An 8,234-nucleotide genomic window follows, 5' to 3' on the forward strand; every position below is an offset into this window, starting at 1 on the left:
GAGGTGTCCCTGCCCATGGCAGGGGGGTTGGAACTAGATGAACTTAAGGTCCTTTCCAACCCTAACCTATGATTCTAGGGTCAACTGCACATTAATTTTAACCTTATTTCTTTTTAACCTTCTTTCCTGGTTAATCCCACTGAGAACAAGCTGCACAGTCTGGTTTCAGATACTTCCTATATTATATCCTGGCATTCCTCTTACTCTGAAATTTCATACTGCCTCTTGCATTCCTTATTATTACCCTGTTACTCCTTCATGCACCACTTTTGGGGGGATGAGAGAGAATAAGGGACTTAATATTATGGGGATCAGCTCACTCCTGGGAATGAGTTGATCCCTAAACATGAACATACGTCATTCCTGCCACTTAATAACTGTATCCATCTACCTGAAGTGAGCAAGACACATAATCCATTTTATGAGGAACTCTTCAGCTGCCAGAGACATGAGAAAGTAGTAAAGGCAAAGAATGAGGAAAAGGCAATGACACTCATATTTTTCCTTCAGTTTTTCAGGTAGAAACGAGCAATACCTCTTGTCACACATGTTGTGACCTTTAAGTCTTTTATTTAAACAGCTCCCAGATTTTCTTATCAGAACAAGCAATCGTTCTGGTTTTTCTTTCTTAATTAGTGCTTCACCCATACTATGAACTCATCCCAGGACTGTAGGGCCCTGCACATTCTCTTATCTAAAACCTTATCCACAGCCTTTGAACAAGGATAGATAAAAACCATGTTTCTTGGTGGACCAGGGCACCATTTTGTTAACTTTCTCAATTACATGTTCTTGTATCTCTGCAACAATATTATTACCTTCAAAATACAGAGTGGCACAACCGCAGGAGAGCTGAGAATCACACTTACTGCAGATCTGTATTTTTAAACGATTTTAAGAGGAGGGGAAGCCCACAGCCCACCAGATGTGTTACTGCAGTAGCAAAGTGAAACCTCAGCTAGCAGCAATTTAGAAGCAGGTGAAATTTCCAAAGTACAGCTTCAAGAAGGCACGTGCTGTGTTTATGAGCTGTGCAGGTGCTGCCGGAAGCCAGCAGTGCCTGTAGCTGCAGACTCCTCGGTAAGACTTCTCACTACTTACACTGGCTCCTGTTCAGTTCAGTAATGGAATCACGGGAAGGATTGAATTGTGAAACAGCTCTTTTCCCTGCAATGCCCTTATGTTACTGTGGTTTATTCGAGCTGAGCCCTAACCTGGAATTGCTTTAGAAAGTTACTGAAAATTACAATAATCTATTACAGGAAACCTGTGATTTTAAAACTACCCCAGTACAATTCTGGTTAAAACCAAATTAAAATAAACACAAGCCAAGGCTTGTTTTCCCCTCCTGCTTTGCTTTTCTTGCTGCCCGATGAAGCGGCAGGTGAACACTGTGAGGTTTGTTAAGCTCAGGGTTCCATCCCTACATTCCTGGCACTAATTAGTGAGGAGGCACTTAAAAGTCAGTGTTATGTCTCTGGCATATCTGGTTATTTACTTCACCTGCACCACAGCACAGCAGCGGCAGTGACCTGAAAAGCTGCAGTGGAAAGAAATCAAAATCATCTTCTGTGGCGATTCCAGTGTGCTGTCTTTTGTGCACCTGCTTTGTTCCTGGGCTTTTCCCATGCCACCTCTTGCTGCTGCCTCCAGATGAGGCAGCTCTGCTGAGAGGGCCATGGCTTTTGGCTGTGATGGGCTTCAGTCCCACTCCTGTCCAGCCAAGGAGCACAGAAACCCTTTTGCAGGTAGGGAAAAAAAGATAAGGAAAGGAGGAGGAAAAGGAGAGAAAAGGAAAAAGAAAACAAAACCAGAAAGAGCAGGCTGCAGGTTGACAGTGCTCAGCAGCACAGTCCAGCACTGCTGGGCCAGGGACTCTGCTTGGGTGCTGCCATTGACCCCCAGCAGCCCCATACCTGCAGGACTGCCGCCAGCAGGGAAGGCAGGGCAGAAACCGGGATCATGCAGCACGCAGATGGGGCCACAGCTCTTCCTCCCCGACAGACCCCCAGAGGAGAGGTGCAGGGGCTGCACCAGGGCTGCCTGGCCCTCGCAGCGCCATCACGGTGGTGATGAGCGGCTCAGGCTGCTCCTGCCCGGTGAGGGCCCCAGCTTGGCCATTACAGCTCCCACTAAGGAGCAGCCCAAGGCCAGGCTGCCCTGTGCCCTGCCTGTGCACAGGCCTGGTGTGAGGCTTCGAAAGGGGGAAAGCAATTCACAGCTGCTCCCCTTTCCCAAGGGAAGGACAACCCAGAACCAGTCACAGAGGACAAGGAGAGGCCCTGGTTTCCCCGCAGGTCCCGGATCAGCCGGCTGCAGTGACAGGAGCACAGTGACTCAGCTCACAGGGGCACACACCTCCAGCACCTCCACAGCCTCCTCCCCTGCCCCTGCAGAGCCTGACCCATGCAGGACCACCGTGTGCAAGGACACAGCCTGGCAGGCCAAGCCTTTGCATTTCAGAAAGCAATTCACACAGCAGCAATGGAAAACCTGGCTCTTTGCACTGCAAATACATTAACATTAGCTCATCAATGCTCAGTTCTCCTTGTTCTTGCCTTGACATCGCTGCAATTGCCTTGAACACATCTGTTCTCTATGAAGCAGCAGGAAACTTCCACCCCCACCGTCACCCACCAGGCTCCTTTATCACCTGGGCCAAGGCTGAGGCTCAGAGATGTTCCCTTTGCACCATCAGATATCACAATAAACACAGTTAAAAAGCTGCAGAACCATGGGCAGAGCTCTGCGCCCTTGAGCAGCTGCAGCGCTTGCAGCTCAGCAGGCAGAGGGTGGGCTGGTTTGTGGTGAAGCTGCAGCAGACATGCAGCAGCTCCCCTGTGGCAGTCCCTCCATGGCCACTGTCACTGACCTGCGGCTACGCACAAACCCACAGCAGCCTGAAAACAGAATGTGGAGGCGAAATACCTGCTCGGTTCTCAGCTGAAAGACTGCAGGGCAAGGGGACACCAAGCCCAGGTGCCTGCCCCAGTACAGTTGTGTTTCCAGGGGCTGGTAAGACACAGGGCAGCCAAAACCTGTTGCTCCTGACAGCATCTATCTCCCAAGGGTGCCCCATGCTGGGAAAGGGCCATTCCTGTGTCAGCTCTGCACACATGAGGCAGGAAACCACCACTGAGCCCACTGGGTCTGGGGAGACCTCACACAAAGGCATGGGGAAGCCAGCCCTGCACACCAACAGCTTCTCTACCTTACTGTGTTTCCTGATGAATTCTCACGTAAAACCCACAGCAATTTTGCCATTTTGAAGCCCTCTGCTCAGACTTGGGTCTCTGCTGAGCTATGTCCACAGGTGGACAAAGTAAACAGTCAGGCTGATGCCCCTGGGTTCTGGTAAGGGGGTGCTGACCCCAGGGTGCTCCATCTGCAGCCGTGGCTAATTATCCAGGTCCAAGGGAGCCCACCTCAGCTATTGAGACAAACCACTGGAACTCCTTTCTGTAGGGGAAGCATCCATCCAATGGGCTAACCCCTTCTACCACTGTGGGTGCTGCTGATGGAGAACAAAACCAAAGCAGTGGTATCAGCTGCATAAAGGAAGATGCTTCCTCTCTCCACATGCCTCTATAGACTGCACTGGGGGCAACTCTCACATTACTGTAACACTGTCAGGAGCAAACAAAACTCAAAGGACGCTGGTATCCCTGCCCGTGGTAGGGGAGTTGGAACTAGATGATTTAAGGTCCTTTCCAACCCTAACTATTCTATGATTCTAAATCAGATACAGGTTTAATGAGTTGCTGTTACGCCAAAAAAAGTTCAGACTTAGAAATGTGAATTTCTCAACTTGAGGAGTTTCTAAAGCCCAGTTCCCACCAGAGCCCACGCTCCCAGCCGAGGCAGAGCAACAGCAGCCCCTACAGGGAGGGAGGAGCCAGAGGCCAGTGTGCTGTGCCCAGTTTAAATGCCACGGTTGTTCATACTCACTGTTAATAACCAACCACCAGGCAGGTAATTAAGCCTCCATAAACAGTCATTTTCGAGCATTATGCATGCATCAGAACTGACCTGCCCCCCTTTTTCTTCTTCTCCAAAATAATAGCATGTGCTGAGCATGCTGCAACTGGAAAACCTCATGACCAAACATGGTCCCACCTTGTAATTACAGGAGAGTTTGTGAGGAAAAAAAGCCCAAACCATTCCATTTCCTGTTTTTACAGCGATTACACCTAAAACCAACCCCCAGGAAGGGACACAAACACCAGATCTCTACAGGGGCTTGCAAATAGCTGGTGCCAAGCATCGGTCCTGCTGGAAGAGTCAGAAATCCCCAATGGTTGGAGCTGGGGGGGTCAATATTCAGTGGCTGCAGCTACGAGAAAACTGGTGTCAGATGCACACAGGACCAGCTCCTGTGGGGCCCCAGCACAGCCTGCCCAGGCCAGGAGGCTCTGACACATTGCTTGCACCACAAGGAACATGAGGCAGAGAGGCTCAGGGAAGGTTCCTGCTGAGAGGATGCCGGTGGCCCCACTGAGGAGCAGGGATGGTCAGAAAGCCTCCAGCTTGCCTGGATACAGGCCTGGAGACAAGGGTGCACAGGCATGGGGCTCCTATTCTGCTCCCCCTCACCCAGCCAGTTTTCTTCAGTCAAAGCCTTTGCTCTGGACAAACTGCTTTTTTTGCTCTTTGGTTTAAAAGCCCTTTGGGCTGTGACTGTGCTGGGTTTGACCAGCACCAGTCTCCTTCCACACAGGAATGTCTCCAACACACCAGGAGAACAAAGCACAGAACTGCTGTTGCTACTCAGTTGCCCTATCGTGGCTGAAAGATGGAAATACCAGTGTCCTGGCTTCAGCAGTAACCAGAAACACTTTGGAAAGGACACTTAAGCCATGGCAGAAGGGAAAGATGAAGCATTTCATATCACTTTGAGTAAACAAGCTGAAATGCACACCAGCACTCTAGAGCTGGACAGTCACGCAACACCAAACCTTTGCCAGGACACTGGAGGCAGCAGGCAGGGACCCTTAAGGCTTCTTGAAGCATGAACTACTATACATTAATGATACACTCAGGCAAAAACATTTTCTCTAAACTACAAATCCCTGACAAGTCCAAACACTGCATGTGATTTGCATTAATGGAGTGTTGTTAGAAAACAGTGTCTTTACAAGAAGTAACTTTGCTACAGAAGCATCAATCCATGTAAGCAATCCATGCACTAGATTTATTCTCTCACACCCCCGGGGTGCCTTCTAAAACCAGAGAGAGATCCTTGCACCAAACCAGCTGTCCTCATTTACCATCTTCCCAGGAAAAACAAGCTGCAGAACTTGGATACCTCTGAAGAAACAGGGAGCAGGGAGTTCTAGTATCACTAATGCCACCAGAGGGGTGAACAAAGTGACACATCCATCCTGTTATGTCAGTAGCAAATTATACAGTACATCCCTAGCATTGGATCTTGTCACAAAGAGCAAGGTAACAAAAGGAAGAGGCAACAGCTGTCTCCCTGACCTTGCTTCGTTGGTATGGTGAAACACAGCTCCATTTGTACCAAATGTATGTCTGCCTCTGGCCGTTCCTAAGCAACTGCGCTGAGGATTAGGGCTCACTTCATCAGATCTGTCCCTGAAAAGCTCATGGGGATCTGGGCCAGGGCCAGGTGGAGGAGGGAGAGCCCTTGTCCAGCTCCATGCTGAGTCCGTCCCAGGGCAAAACCACAGCAGCAGAGCCAGGCTGGGGACTGCACCAACAGTGCGGGGCCCACTGGGAGCTTCTGGGATGGAAAGAGATGAATGATCTCTCCAATAACTCCCTGGTTTTAGAATGAGGATTTCAGGGCAGTAGAGTGCAGCTTGGGTTTGCTTTTTTAAAGGAAGCCTGGTACACCGGTGATCCCAACCCCTCTTGTGCTGAGGACACACGAGCATTTCTTCCTCAGCTTGCTGCAAGCAACAGCCCCAAGACATCTGCTAGAAAAGTCAGGAGAGGAAGAATGAAAAGAGCCTGAAGTACGGAAATTTCCAGTCATGCACCCACTTCACTCTGCTTGTCATCTGTCCCTCAACAGGCACCAGAACACACAGAGGTGGCAAGAAACATGGAGCAACAGGCAGCATGAAGACAGTAGCCACAATATACAGAAGGATCCATCATAGTCTGACTGCCACAGCTGCCCCATCATGCTGTTAACACTCCGAGCACCGCACACCTCACCTGACTCAGGAGCACAGCACATCACTCATCTAGAAGACAGCGATATCATAAATTACATTAATTTACTCCTTGTCACTCATTATCAGTTCCATCTGCCCAAAATTCTCTCACAGCTGTAGGATTTGATCACATCTTCAGTTTTTACTCTGCTCTTTTGCTTTTGCTGCTTCTTCAACAGAACAGGTACCTGCCCTGCAGAGCCTCCCCTCCCTGTGGAAACACATTGTCCAGTCTTCTGCTGTACCATAAATCATAGAATAGTTAGGATTGGAAAGGACCTTAAGATCATCCAGTTCCAACCCCCCTACCATGGGCAGGGACACCTCACACTAAACCATATCACCCAAGGCTTCATCCAACCTGGTCTTGAACACTGCCAGGGATGGAGAATTCACAACCTCCCTGGGCAACCCATTCCAGTACCTCACCACCCTAACAGTAAAGAACTTCTTCCTTATATCCAGTCTAAACCTCTGCTAAGTTTGAACCCGTTTGTCATGGGTTCAGCAGTAGCTCATGCTCTGCCAGGCAGGAGGGAGAGATAGGGCGCCTGGTCTGGGCTAGTCGGGGAGGTATTCCATACCACAGCACGTCCTGCTCGGGGAGGGGACTGGAAGCTGGCCGGAAGGGAAGGAGTTAACACGCCGGGCTGGGCTCGGGGAGGCAACTGTAAGCTGGCCAGGAGGGGAGGGGGGAAGCTCTCTCTCTCTTCCGGGCTGGCCTCGTGGCGGCGGGTGGTATTGTATTCTCTCTCCCTGTATGTCTCCTCTAACATTGATTTGTTATTGGTACCGGTAGTGATTCTGTTATACCTTAATTGCTGGACTGATTTTACCTCAATTCGTGGGAGTTGTATTCCTCTGGCTCTCCTTCCCATCCCTCCGGGAGTGGGAAGGTGGAGGGGGGAGGGGAAACAAAGGGGAAACTGTGCAGATTTAGTTTAAACCACGACACCGTTACCCCTTGTCCTGTCACTACAGTCCCTAATGAATAGTCCCTCACCAGCATCCCTGTAGGCCTCCTTCAGATACTGGAAGGCTGCTATGAGGTCTCCACGCAGCCTTCTCCAGATCACAGAATGGTTTGGGTTGGAAGGGACCTTCCAAAGATCACCCAGTTCCAACCCCCTGCCATGAGCTGGGACACCTTCCACTAGAGCAGGTTGCCCAAAGTCCAACCTGGCCTTAAACACTGCCAGTGATGGAGCATTAAGCAAGCAAGCTCCCTTACTGCACTCCTGCAGGTGCCAGGGCTGGTTATGTCCTCACTTTTTTCTTTCTCTGATTAGAAACCTTTTGTCACATACCCAGAAGCACAGTGAAGTGTGTAATCTTAAAAGGCTTTACAGCAACTTCTTGTCAACACTGTGATTCTAGCTCACGGTGACAGGGCCATGGGTGGCCTGTGCTGTTAAAAACCCAGCTCAGTGCTTCCTCTTGAGCCATAGATCTACCTGATCCCATCCCCTCTGACCTCTTGGGCTGGCGCTGGGTTTCTGTGATATGGGACACTTGAGCTGCAGCTCAAGGGGTGTGGGGACATCTACATCCAGACACAGCACTCCCAGTCTTGGAGGCAGCCAAGGCACTCCTGCTCCTGCTAACATAACCTGCAACCCAATAGCATGGCAGAGCGGAGCAGAGCCCAAACCACCAAGCTGGAAGTGGGGAAGGCTTTTTGCCCAGAAAGACAGCTGAGGGGGACAGAGTAATTGCACACAGCATGTCAGGAACACATCATATGAGGAATCAAAATTTCTTCCTACGTTCTCATTCTACACTGCGTAAGAGTCAAAGATAAAAATATGTAATTTTGACCATGTTTCCTGACCCAGAAAATAGTATTTTTTCATCTATCCCTCCCCCCCCCCCCCCTTTCAGAAGATACACATCAACATTAGGGCTTCCATTTCCCTTAGGACACCCATTCCTTTCATTTTTCTACACTACACTCACTTCTACACAATGTAAATAAGTATGACCAAAAGAAGTCACTGCTATAAACTACTATTTTCTCTGGAACACACTTGCACATGCTGGTTAAGGTAATGA

Source organism: Melopsittacus undulatus, chromosome 5 (assembly GCF_012275295.1).
Source record: "Melopsittacus undulatus isolate bMelUnd1 chromosome 5, bMelUnd1.mat.Z, whole genome shotgun sequence".
Classification (NCBI taxonomy): domain Eukaryota; kingdom Metazoa; phylum Chordata; class Aves; order Psittaciformes; family Psittaculidae; genus Melopsittacus; species Melopsittacus undulatus.